This window comes from Zeugodacus cucurbitae, chromosome 6 (genome assembly GCF_028554725.1).
Source record: "Zeugodacus cucurbitae isolate PBARC_wt_2022May chromosome 6, idZeuCucr1.2, whole genome shotgun sequence".
NCBI lineage: Eukaryota > Metazoa > Arthropoda > Insecta > Diptera > Tephritidae > Zeugodacus > Zeugodacus cucurbitae.
The window spans coordinates 3,343,400-3,356,888 of record NC_071671.1 but is presented as its reverse complement, the minus strand read 5'-3'; the positions used below and the strand labels follow the sequence as shown (position 1 = coordinate 3,356,888).

Genomic DNA, 13,489 nt, shown 5'->3' with positions numbered 1-13,489 from the left:
GCCTGGGGTTAAGGATTTAGAACAGTCAGGATCTCGATATCCTTATATGAATATACGACTGCGATGTCGAGTTTTTATGTTAGGAAAGAGCTTCTCATTAGAATAATACATTCAAGGTCTGAGGTTGAGTTTTTTAAACAGTCAGGGTCTTCGGTTTAATGTTCCCTAAAAAGCTCAGAACCGATTCTCAGCAGTATTCTGTTCTTTTCAAGCACCGACTAGGGTAAGACGGCACAATTTCTGTTAAGATAGAGTCGATTTTGGAGATTGGAGAGCAGAGCGCCCTCTAGCGTCGATTAGAGAAGCTATGATTTTATTGAACTTTCAAGTACGCCTCGGTTAGTTAAGCCTAGGTGTTGACTCCAATATAGAATCCATATATTTTTCTCATTTCCATCTTCATTCTATTGGACTCCCCTTCCACCAAACTACTACACAGAATATCTCCAATAAGAATTTCTGTTCTAAATAGAAAAAAACAGTCTCACTCCTCTACCAATAAATTGAAACCCCACACACATTTACTTCACTCTCCAAAGTGGCAAACAGCGTGGAAACCTGTTTGCCGTGCACAAAATAAATATTAGCCATGACTTTAATGGCACTAAAGAATGACCAAGTCGGCCAATCGTTGAGCACTCTATGCAATATATTTTTATTTATGGCGCATGACTGTCGATTTCCCGTGAGAGTGTTTACAAAAATGTTTTTTGTGGTTGTTTTCCACATTGGTTTTGCTCTAAATTTTACGTGTGCTTGCAGCAGTTGGACGGGGATTAGCCGACAAGATAAATTCCACGTGAAGTTGCACATATTTTTCATGTGATTTTTTTGAGTTTATATTTTGCTTAGCGCAAGCTAAATCACATTTAAAGGGCCCAGGAATTAATTGCGATTGCTTTGAAAGCAATAAAAGCGGCAATTAAACAAAGTGTCAAAATAAAGTAGAAAATAAATAATTCTTGATGATTTGCTAAAGCTTTTCAAAATATTGTAAAATCACGCCTCTGAGTAGAAAATATAGCAACAAACACACTCTGTGTACCCCTCAGATCCATAAACAACTTGTCAGCGCGTAGACTGTGCTCCCCCATATTTATGTCGGCACTCGACAGCGCTCACTTCCTGATGGCAGCTTGCCATCGGCTGTGCTTTTTTTCTACTTGCTGTTGTTGTTGTTATTGTTATTATCTCTCAATGCAGCGCGCATCATTATTTTATGGCACATGAATGTGTGGGCGCTTAATGCGCTGCAAACTGCATTTATTATGGCAAACCAAATTGGTTGCGCATACGCCCCGTCAGCACAGAGCACACATGACACTCAGTTGAAGTGAAGAGTATACATATATACATATGCCACTTTTGTCAATTTGTTCATGCGACACATTGTCTCAGTGTTTGTGTGTGTTTGTTAGCTTGTCGATCTCTTGAGTTGATATACAAATTGCATGCTCACGCTGTCAGCGTCACTTCAGCGCTTGCTTTGCTGTTAAGTGTCGCGCAAACAGCGCACCCTACCCAGCTGTACGGCCCACCAACTGTGCATTTGAAGTTTGCTGCCTTGGCTCTATTTATCTGCAACGCCTACAACACAACTCTTTCAATTTGTGCGCTTTAATTGCGGAAATTTGTCTATAATTAAACATTTGCCATGGAGGCAGAGATGGGATGTTGCATGGACGAGTACCCCATAAGTAGAAGTGAAGAATTGCGCTGCAGATACAGATATATAATATATATTCTGCATTTTAGGTAGAAGTGGGAAGTGGATTGCATGATCTTAAACTCTTATCCTATTCCATCATCTAATTTTCTTCATACAACCACAAAATCCAAAAAACAAAGGTTCTAAATTAAAATACACTTCAGTAGAGATCTATTAAGAGGTACTGAATAATGAAAAAATAATGTATTTGTCATTTTCTTATTTTGCTGGCTTGCCATTAATCTCTTCATATATTGGTCGAAGTGAGTTTCGGATTGTGTAATGAGGCTTCATCCTATGTTCTAACTATAAAAAACGTATCGTAAGCTTTATCTAAAACCTCAATGTACCCTATGTACCTATTTTATACAGATAATTCCCAACCTTCTTTCCGAGTTTGGCTCAAATCTAAACCTAAGATCAGTTCATTAGTTTCTAAGGACTTACTTGAAGTTCCTTCAATTGCGAATGGGAAAAGCCATCTTGAAATATTATATAGAACAAAGTTCTAACGGTCTTCTTTTTTCAGCCAGCTTAGTAATATTTGTCACAAGAATCATTGATCTTATACCTTCCTTTAGGAAAATTAAACCGTCCGATGAAGTTCTAACAGTTTCACCGCGTTCTTGTTTGGATACTCTTACCCTTGAATGTATTGTATGTGAAGGCCTTTGTTTTCAAAAACTTACCGATCTAATCGGGGTTTTATCGTCGTAACATCCTTTGAATTTCACAATAAACATCTTTTGGCATGCCCAACCAACACAACTCATCCAACATTCGAAACAGTTCGTTTCCTAGTCCTCCAGTTAAAGAACCTCAATGACAACTAGACTTATACTTTCTTTTCGATTGGGGTCTGGATCATCGTTACACCACCAACAACAATATCCTTTAATTTCGGATACAGGTAGAATCTACTATATTGCTGAAGAAAATATGTTTTGGTGAACTGAACATGCGATTTTTTGGTTCTTACTTGAAAAAAGACTTCCTTCAGGAAAATCAAATCGTCCGATGAAGTTCCAATAGTTTCATAGCGTACTTGGGTGGATACTCTTACCCTTGAATTTATTGTATGTGAAGACCTTTGTTTTCGAAAACTTACCAATCCAAACAGGGTTAGTTCGATGAAATACAAGCCTTTGTACGGATAAAAGCCGGGTCAATTCCAGTAACGTCGAACTGGCTGTTGTGGGAATTTCAACACTAACCAATTTTTGGCATGCCCAACGAACTGAACTCATCCAACATTCCTCTCGCTATGTTCTGAACCCCTCGAAACAGTTCATTTCCTGGACCTACCGTTAGATAACCTCAATGATAATTATACTTACACTTTCTTTCCCTCTGGATCAACGTTACCACAACAAAAACAACAACCTTTGTTTTCGTATAAAGGTAGAATCTGCTATATTGCCGAAGAAACACAGTTTTGGTGAATTGAATATGCGATTTTTTGGTTCTTACTGCTTTCAGAACCTAAGTTATACAAGTGAAGAACTCAAAAAATTGAAAGACTTAAAGTTTATAACTCAAATTAGTACTATCTGTCGCTTCAGAATCACGTATTTGTAGATTCTCGCGCGCTACCAACTATTTTATCTCACAAACTACTCTGTAGACTACCATGCCGTGCTAAGAACTGCAACTCTATAGCTGTGGAACCAAATCAAAATGTGGTTCGTATGCTACAAAAGCGTTTGCTTGTCGACAATAAATTATTTGCCAGCTTCTCAAATAAATCTGGTTACACGTTTAAAAGCAAATTTTCCCAGACCATACATTCTCGCTGGCTGGCACTTATCACTTGAAGAATGCCATAAAAACAAAAACTTTGTGAACTTCGTCGGTGCAGGTAATGGCAGGCAGGCACGTTCGTCGTTGCATAGTCGCTTGATACTCTATATATCTATATACATATATACACTTACATGTATGTATGTATATATATTCACGTGTGTATATGGTAATCAGTGAATGTTGCTCCGGTTGTGTGTTGCGTGTTGTTTGGTCAGCTGCTTTTATCGCTTAGCATAAGTTTTGAAAATCATGTTGTTGTTGTTGTTGTTCGTGTTATTGTTACACCAACGAATGCAATGCAATTGTTTTTATTGCAATAAATTTGTTGGCGTTTATTGTTTTTAGCATTGTTTATTGGTGTTGTTGCTGTTGCATTGTTTAGTTTTATTGTTGTTGCATTGTTAGTTGTTGTTGTTGCACTACCGTTTGCCATTTCTGCTATCTGTAACATACTGAATGTATTTGTTGCTTTTGCCATTTTTGCAAGCGTTTCTACTACTACTTTGCTTGTGTTGTTGTTTTTGCCTGCACATTGTTGCTGTTACACTTCGCTGCTTCTTCTACTTTTTCTCTTTGCATTTGTTAGCCAAAGTCGCTTTGCGTTAATTTCGTTCCTGCAATCCGGCAATTACTTTTCCTCTTAAGTATCGACATTTATTAATGTGCGTTTTGTTGTTGTTGGTGTTTTAATTGTTCATACTTGATTTGGTCGTTGTTATGTGTTTGTTGTTGTTGTATTCGTTGCTAAATATGTTATTGTTGTTCTTCGCATTTTGATTCGAGTTTTTCTGCCTTTTGTTTACATACTCTTTCTTAGGTTCTGCTTCTAGTTGCACGTTCTTTATTGCTGTTGTTGTTGTTTTATTCTTGTGTTGCTGTTTTTGTAAATTTTTTCTGTGTGTTTCACTTTTATTGCTGCTTTGCTTGCTCGGCCTATTCACATGTCTGTGCCGCATTTCTTTGACTTTTTGTTGCTGCTTTTCTGCTGACTGTGTGTTGTTGCTGTTGTTCGGCTTATGCTTCATAGCTTCGTTGTGTTTAGGTTTTTTTTTTTAGATATGGTTTTTGTTACACTCAAACGAAAAGTGGAATGAAAAGTTTGCTGGAAGTAGTTGGTGCAGAATCTTAAAGACTAATCTTGAAGTCTCTTCAACTGCTCTCAATCCTCATTTCATTTTCAAAAACAGGGATGATGGAATCAAGGATCATAATTCAGTCTCATAATAATATGGTTTTTGAATCAAATAATCGGGTTCGGTTAATATCCCAGCTCAGTACCGTTCGTTTGTAACTCTTCTTAGTCCGTTTTATCTTCGACACAAGGATAATAAGACCGAGAGTCTTGTTTCAGTATCAGGATAAGGGGTTTATGGATAAAGAAAACGGGTCATATCCGAGCTTTGAAGTTTACATCTTCTACATAAGGTCGATGGAACCGATAGCCTTTATTCAGTTCTATAATAATCGAGTTTATGTGTAAGGAAATCGGTTTGAGTTCATATTCGAGCTAAGTACCTAACTGCAAAAGTATTCCGCTAAAAAGAATGCAGAACATTTTACTCTTCTACAATAATAACAATCAATAGCTTTGCAATCATTCCTCGGGAGCTTTCATGCCAATAAAGTTTATATATCTCAATTATTCTTTTTATAACTCTCAAGTAGTTGTTATTGGTTCTGAGATTCCGAAAATTATATTTTTCAATTTTTTTCTTTTTACTCCAAAACGGTTCGAGAGATAGAGCTCGAGTCACTACAGCTTCCAGGAACACCATCTGAATAGCGTAGAAACCTCGATATTATTGTAGAATAGAGTTTGAAGAATATAGTTCTTGAGTTCCTTCCTCCAAAGTGAACGAATTATTTTGCCTGGCTCTAAGATGGTTGCATTACCTCATATTCTCGGTATCATTTTAAAGTGCACAATTGTCTCGGAAAGCTAAGTTGGGATGCGCTCGTTCATTTCGTAATAAATAGACACTTCATGGAGAGCTATAGACCATATAGAACTACATATGGACATGTGGAACACCTATGCAAAGCACAAATTTGAATAGTTCCACTTGCGAGAATGTATATGTTGATGGTGTAGAGTAAAGTAGGTGAGCCGAAAGAGGCACAAATTCATGCTTTCCTAAATGCTGTAAGGCCTTAAGCATAAATACATATATACTTACTACTATATACATACTTACACATGTATATATGTATTCTTCATGCAATCTACTAGGTCGTATACACGCTGTCGGTTGGGGGTCATTGTATTGCAACAATGGCGATGGCGTGGAGAAGGTCCCTGACTGACTGAGGCTGCTGCAGACGGCAACGACAACAATAACAACAACAATAAGGTGACTTCGGCTACAACGACGAGCCGACATTGACGATGGCGACTATTGTTGTTCTATTTAAGCTACGTGATTGCTATTGTTGTTGCTATTTATGTTGCTGTTGCTTGCAACTTTTTCACTCTTCTAATTTCTGCTTTGCCTTGCAACATACACGCTCACACTAAGCGCTGCTATGAACTTTTATGCGCTTTTGTTATTATGATTATTTCGCTCGACGAGCAACTTAGTGTTTTTTCTTTGGTGTTGTTGTTGTTTGTTGCTTTTGTATGCTACATTGCCTACATTGAGACATACATATGGTATATTCATGACTTTTTCTTTGAAACTTTGTGTGACTTGTGAATACAAAAAGAAAATGGCAACAATAAAAACAACAAAAAAAAAATTAAGAAAATAAGCAGCGGCAGCGCTGAAGTGAAGGACGTGCCACATCGCAAGCAAGTGAAATGAATTCATAAGAATGCAGTGAAGCACGCTTTTAGGCGCAAAGCATGGTAGCGAGCGATGGAAGGGGGGCAGCGTGTTGGAAATGATTATATATATACTTATTTTGATAAATATAAATATAAAGCGTGCTTTTTTGGGGGTATAGAATTAAAAAAAAAGAATAGAGAAAATTCATGATATTTTTAATATTTTTAAAAAATATATGTATGTGGAGGGTGTCTTTTTGGAGTTAAAGAAATTTTATTTCGAAAAAATATAGAAAAATGTTGGAATATATTCAATATTTTTTTTAAATATTTATGTAGAGGGTGTTTTTTGGAGGTGTAGAATTTTTTTCGAAAAAAAAAAATGATGAAATGTTCAATATTTTTTTAAAGAGGTAATTGGAGAGTGTCTTTTTGGAGTAAAAATTTTAATTTCGAAAAAATATAGAAAAATAATTCGAACAAATTCAACATTTTTTTTAAATATTTATGCAGAGGGTGTTTTTTTGAAGCTGTAGAAATTTTTTTGCAGAAAAAAAATTTTAAAATTTACGAAATATTGAATATTTTGGATTCTGGAAATTTCTGAAAATTAATATTTTAACGAAAAAAATATAATTTCAAACGATACTTTATTATTAAGGCACAGCTCTTCACTTCTGGATATAACTTGTCTCGATTTCTACACCGGAAGTAAGTTTTGTCATACCAATTTGTCAAAGCATATGTACTCCCACAGTTATCCCTTCAATAAAGTATATACCCTTAAACAACACCCTGTATCTCTAAACATTAAACTGCTTACTCGCCCGCCCGGTAGCACTTGGAGCTTCAACATTTCCATGCACACACACACACACACAGCTGAAGTGTAACACTTGTACGTTTTCTGCTACAAGCAGTAGCAAAGCCGTGGAGAACAATGAGCAAAAAAAATATAAAAAATTAAAAGCAAGCACAATAAGTCAGTAAGAACAAACGTGCACGTATGATGTAATATACGTATATACGTAACACCATAAGCATGCATTTCACGATGATGATAAAGCCAGTTGAGCGTTGCAAGCAGTCGAGCACTTGAATTGTTTGCACACACGTTCCGTGGCAAAGTGGCGAGTGGGTGAGTGCTGTGGAGCTGCGGGGCTTAGTTACAGCAAACACGCTTAAAGTGGGCGACTGAACGCCACCAAGAAAATTGCTATGATTTAATGCTACTGCAAAGTTGACTGGCGATTCTTTTTTTTTTGCGTGAAAAGATATGCGTGTGAGTGTGGTGGAGTACATATAAATATATGAGCAAATTTAGTGGATGAAACTACTGACAGTATTCACAGTCAAATGACTAAACTTACTATATTTACGGTAATTCACCTCAAATTCACCTCATATTTCTACAAATTCACCTCAAAAATATTTTTGAAAAATTGCTGTAATCATTTAACATAAATATTTATTTAATTTGCTAAACCATTCAACTCTGTCAACTTGCTTGCCTGCCTCCCAAGTGTAGTTCCAGCGATTATTTCTATTTCCCCCCTTTCCATATTCTCCCCTTGAAGTAATGCTGCACTTGAAACGCTTCGCTGACGTTTGGTGGCGCCCTTAAAGCTCTCTGGTCGGCTTGACTTGACTACTGCTTCTTCTGCTTTTTCTATTCATTAACGATAACGATAACTAGTCTCGGTAAGTGGAAGTGGGTGTGGAAATGTGCAAATTATGGCGCCCTTTTGTGAAGCATAAAAATTTTCTGATTTATTTTCATCGCGTAATGTGGCGCTCGTGTAATCTTTTGTGCTGTTTATTTTGCATTTTTCTTCATCGTTTTAATATGAAAATGAAGTGTTCACTTGAATGCAACAGCATGAGGCATTAATTTTTTAAAAGGGGGGAGTGAAGTCTGAGTGGGGTATGGACTGGCATGGAATTTAAAGTAAGTAGAGTAAAGAAATTGAAATTTATGAGAACTCTGCAATAAAATTTTTTTTTTTTTTTTCATACTAACTTAAAAATCGATGTGTTCCACAAGTTCATATTTTCATTAAATGCTAAATTGCATGAATTAACGTCCATTTATGTAAATTTTCCACTTAAAACCTCGGATCCAGACATTCTAACTTAGAAACAGAAGTGTTCCCTAAGTTCATATTTTCATTAAATACTAATTGGGTGAATTCTAACTTAGAAACTGAAGTGTTCCATAAGTTCATATTTTCATTAAATATTCAATTGCATCAATTGACGTTCATTTATGCAACTTTTCATCTTAAAAACCTTGGATCATACATTATATCTTAGAAACTGTTGTGTTCCACAAGTTCATATTTTCATTAAACACTAAATTGCATGAATTAACGTTCATTTATGCAATTTTTCCACTTAAAACCTCGGATCCAGACATTCTAACTTAGAAACTGAAGTGTTTCACAAGTTCATTTTTTAATGAAATACTAAATTGCATGAATTAACATTAATTTATGCAATTTTTCCACTTAAAACCTCGGATCCAGATATTATATCTTAGAAACTAATGTGTTCCACAAGTTCATAATTTCATTAAATACTATACGTCCATTTATCGATATTTTCTACTCCAACTTGGGATTCAATATAAAATCAGACAGATTTATCGATTAAACTTTTACTTATGTATTTCCCATAAATTTCCTTATACGAGTATTTATTCATTATTTTGCTTTCTGGTACAAATGTTTCCATTATTTTATTAGCATTCCATTAAAATCACATTTCCATAGATTAAACGCCTAATTGGCTAACATTCAACTCATTTACAGCTAAATCAATTTTGAAAACCCAATCAATACGCATTAAATGCAAAATATTTCAGCATTGAAAAGCCAAATATTGGCAATTAAACAACTAAAAACATCAAATAGACAAGACAAGCAAACTTGCTTGCTTTGCTGACTAGTCTTGTCTTTCCAGCCCCCTCAATCTGCTGTCGCTGTTGTTGTCGTTCACTTTTCCTTTTTTCTTGCGGCTTTGCACTTCTGTTTTGCCTCACTAAATATGTAAATCACAATTAATTTATGCCTCCGCCTTTTTGTGAGCTTTTAATTTACGATATATCCGTGCTAGTTGAGCGGACAGGCAGAAAGGCAGCAAAAAAAAAAAACAAACGAAAAGTAGAAATAAATATTAGTCAACTATATATCGGTGTGTATATAGACATATTTTGTTATAAAGGGTGTTTTAATATGGCTTCAAGGTGGGATGAAACATTTCGTAATGGGATTATCGAAGTTCTAAAAGGGTTCCCGAGATTGAGATCGCGCCTTTACCACCTTGAGTATAAAATCTCTAAATACAAGAAACAAGGTTGTTAGAGCAACAAATTTAGATTCTGAAAATTTCAGGATTCTGAACAGATATCTTTTACTGCACCTGTTAACAGATCAATTGATTAAATCGACATATCTTTTATATATAACTGGAGATCATCGATTTGTCTACACATGCTTCGAAGTAGGACATAAAGTTCTGAGGTCTAGTCTTCTACAAAGGATTTGCATTTCCATTAATATGGCTCATGAGCTATATACCAGATTTTCTGTTCGGATTCTCGAGATTCGGATTTGAATAAATTTCTGATTCTGAGCAGTTATCTTATACTCAATAGATTAAAATGACCTATATAGATACATACATATAGCATATATAACTGGATATCATTGACTTGTGCGATGTTAATGTAAAGTTCCGAGGTCTAGTCTTCTACGAATGACTTCCTTTCTCAAATTTTAGATTTCCCTTCTCTTTATTGCCTTCGGAGACATTATATGTGTCGAGGAGCTCCAAGTCAATCTGAAGTTCTGAGTTCTAGTCTTCTACAAAGTATTACTGTTCCTCGGCAGTTACTGCAGGCACATTACAATGTGTTGAAAAGCTTCAAGACTATGTCGTTTACTAGGCAAGGCATACAAGAAAAGGTATACTCTGGCACCCATGACCTATTCTTTTCTGGTCCCGGATTGTGAAAAAGGGGACATTATGAAGTGTCGAGAAACTCCAATTCAACGTGAAGTTCCGAGTTCTAGTCTTCTACAAAGGATCATTCTTTCTCAAACTTAGATTTCTTTTCACGGTAGTTGCTTCGGAGACATTATGATACGTCGAGGAGCTTCGAGACTACATTTATTACTAGACAAGGCCTACAACAGAAAGCGTTTTTTCTGTTAGACACCACTTCGGAGCACACATGACCTCTTCTCTTCTGTACCCGGATTCTGGAAAAGTGATACAACATAACCTTAAATAATATTTTTTTTGCAGTTGTTGTAAAAGACCTATTGGCACACCCTGCTTGCACAAGTCTAGCCTCTTTGGCATTTTGTAAATATGCTCGTATCTTGTACGGGCAATCAACGTTGTGCTAGACTATAATCTATGTGGGAATGCTAAATCACACATATGGACATATGTACCTCCATACATACATACATCTATACAAATATATCAGAAAATAAAGAAATATTTGTATGCTTGCTTGTGGGCGTCTTTATCTGTGACTCTCTGGTATTCTTGTCAGATGGCGGGCGAAAAAAATGTTAGTTAACGCGCGATAAAAATCACAAAATGTGTCAATGTGCCCGATGGGACGTTGACTTTTCACTTTTGTTTGCGCGCTGGTTTTCGATTTTTATTTCGATTTTTTTTATTTTACTTATTTTTTATTTTATTTACTTTTATTTTTTTTATATTTTTTTTTGCTTTTCTGTTACGCTTTATTCCATTTTTTACAAAAAAAAAAAAATTACAAATATTTGCTTGATTTTGTGACTGTGTGTGTCAATAGCGCATTGTTGACACCGCTTCTAAACGCTTTGGAAAATTAGCACTTCCGCGCATTGTCGCTTGCTGACAAACACACAAACATACATACTGGCAAATTTACATATATTTATTCATAAATATACCTGCCTGCCTGATTTTTGTTGCATTTTTTTGCTTTTATTGCACGTAGTTGTTGTGTTATTGCTATTGTTGTTGTTGTTGTTGGTTTTTCAAAGTTGAACGCGCGCCCTCAATTTGCCTGCTGACACACATTCATTTGCATGACAGCACACATACACATACATACATTTTAAATTGTTGCTTTTGTTGTTGTTGTTGGTTCGGTGTGTGGGTTCACATTTTTAGCCCCTCGCGCATTGTATGGAGTGGGGTGGGGTTGTCGCGCTTTTTTTTTATCTCCACATCTTATTATTGTTTATCAACGCTTTTGCTGCGCGCCTGCTTCGCTAGCCTCGTCGTCGTCGTCGCTGTTGTTGTCTGCTCTTCGCGCCTCGCACTCTCTATCTCTCGTTCGCTCTCGTTATGGTCATTGAACTTTTGACGTCACACACACTTTGATTGGTGCCCCTCACACAGTTTGATTTGATTGTTATTGCTGTTGTTGTTGTTATTAATTTTTGTTGTTATTGCTCGCGTTTGCTGCTTGCGCTGTGGGGGTGCGAGAGCGCTGTGCGGTGACCCCTCGGCGGCACGCTCGGCATTGTGTGTAACCCAGAAAAAGCGGGAAACAGGCGCACACTTACAGATATATGTATATATAAAGCGCGCGCTTCAAGGGGCAAGCAATCGAATTGTGTTCAAATTGCTGCTGCTATTGTTGTTGTTTTTGGTTCTGCTCATTGACCCAATTTGCTCGGCGTACAGTCTATTTTCTTTATTTATTTGTTGATTGTTGTTGTTATTGTTTTGTATTTTAGCACGCTTTCATTGCGCGATTATTTGCGATATATTTTGTATTTTCTGTGTGTTGTTGTTGGGGTTGGCCTTGGCGGCAGTCCATCAATGGCATACAATTTATACAATTAAATGTTTATTATTGAAATTTATTTTCGGCGGGAATCTCGAGGTTTTGGGATTATGCATATATTTTTCCGTTATTTTTGGCATTTTCACGAAATTGAAATTTTGATGACTTCATTTGCAATAATTCTTTTTTTTTTTGGAGTAGAATATTAAGAAATATTACTTAATATTGCTGAAAAATTTAAAATTGGAAATTGCCTTGTGTCGCGAAATCAAATTGTAAGAAATAAATTACTTTTAAAATAACAACAACAATAATTTTGTTTAATATAAAAAATTTCAATTTGTTTATTACATTTCATGTTGACAACGCTAGTTCGAGGATAATTATTTCTTTGAAATACGGAAGGCTGAGAGAAAAAATCTGAATAGCTCTTAGGTTAGGTTAGGTTAGGTTGTAAAAACAGGAGATCTCACTTATACAGCCTGGCGCTGTTCATTGTGGTATCAATAAAACTCCCTGCGGATCAAAGACCTTTAGGATTCAACAAAACGCTTGGAATCCATTACAAATTTTTTAAGACGGCTAATATCGATTCTAGGCAGTTCGCTAGGATCGCCGAAAAAGGGCCTTCCGAGGTGTTTCAACCTCAGTCTGGCAAAAGATGGACAATGTAGAAGGAAATGCTTAGATGATTCCATCTCGCCTTCCTCCATACAGCTTTGGCAACTTGCATCTGTCACGATCCCAAGTTTCACCGCATGGGTACCCATTGGACAATGTCCAGTAAGTACACCCATGATGACGCTGAGATGGACCTTGTCCAGAGAAAGCAGTTGAAAGGACCGCTTACGCTCCACAGAGGGCCGAAAGGACCTCGCCACTGCACAAGTACTGGTCGTTGACAAGCGTTTGACGAGCTCATGCGTAGTCTGCATGTCCAGCGCTCTTGCGCAGGTGGACCATGGACTACCAATGCGCTCCCATTCCGACGTCAATGTAGCTAGGGTACCCTCCCTTGCAAGCTTGTACGCTATAGAGTTACCAACGATCCCGCGGTGACCGGGTACCTACACCTGTCGGATCGCAAAATATCTAGAAGCTATTGATAAGGATCTAAGACACTCCTTAACTAGCACAGAGCGTACTGTCATCGAATCTAATGCCAGTATTGCCGCCCTGCTGTCGGAGTGAATACATACCTCTCTAAAAGAGGTCACCATACGGAGCAGTGCGTCCACTGCCACTTTAATCGCAGCGACCTCTGCTTGGAAGACACTACAGTGGTCAGGTAGCCTAAAGCTGGTATTGATAGAGTGCTTTCTGCAGAAAACTCTCAATCTCTCTTAATCAACCTAGATGCTACATCTTGACTTGGAATTATTTCTTCCTCTTCTCAAACTCAATTTTTGGGATAGTC

General features: G+C 36.8%; 1 protein-coding gene across 1 annotated transcript in view; it reads left to right on the top strand.

The window, feature by feature from the left end:
• LOC105217340 (zinc finger protein jing) overlaps nucleotides 1-13,489 on the top strand; it is a 262,663-nt gene that overhangs the window by 2,841 nt on the left and 246,333 nt on the right. The gene's annotated exons all lie outside the window — the stretch shown is intronic.